The following is a 662-nucleotide window of genomic DNA, read 5'->3' on the forward strand; positions in this document are numbered from 1 at the left end:
CACATACTAGAGGAAGAGGAGGAAGATTAAGAGGAGGAGAGCAGTGTTTAACGTTCCGTCGACAACGAGGCCATTACAGACGGAGCACAAGCTCCGGATTGTGTAGGAAACTGGCCGTGCAATTTCAAGTGAATCACCCCGGAATTTGCCTTAAGCGATTTAGGGAAATTACGGAAGGCTTACATATGGATGACCGGACGTGAGTTTAAACCGTCGTCCTCCCGAATGCGAGTCCAGTGCGCTAACCACTGCGCCACATTGCTCGATGATTACACACTCAATTTGTCCTCGTTTTTTCTACGTTGGGCAACGGCCTTGCCGCAGTGGATACACCGGTTCCCGTCAGATCACCGAAGTTAAGCGCTGTCGGGCGTGGCCGGCACTTGGATGGGTGACAGTCCGGGTCGCCATGTGCTGTTGCCATTTTTCGGGGTGCACTCAGCCTCTTGATGCCAACTGAGGAGCTACTTGATCGAATAGTAGCGGCTCCGGTCAAAGAAAACCATCGTAACGACTGGGAGAGCGGTGTGCTGACCACACGCCCCTCCTATCCGCATCCTCATCTGAGGATGACACGACGGTCGGATGGTCCCGATGGGCCACTTGTGGCCTGATGACGGAGTGCTTTTTTTTCTACGTTAATTGTGTTTCATTTGTTGATT

The 662-nt window shown here is 52.3% G+C and overlaps 1 pseudogene; it reads left to right on the forward strand.

Moving 5' to 3' along the window:
* The first annotated feature begins 305 nt into the window (after positions 1-305).
* Positions 306-423, forward strand: LOC124620433 (annotated as a pseudogene).
* Positions 424-662: the final 239 nt, after the last annotated feature.

Source organism: Schistocerca americana, chromosome 6 (genome assembly GCF_021461395.2).
Source record: "Schistocerca americana isolate TAMUIC-IGC-003095 chromosome 6, iqSchAmer2.1, whole genome shotgun sequence".
NCBI classification, from domain to species: domain Eukaryota; kingdom Metazoa; phylum Arthropoda; class Insecta; order Orthoptera; family Acrididae; genus Schistocerca; species Schistocerca americana.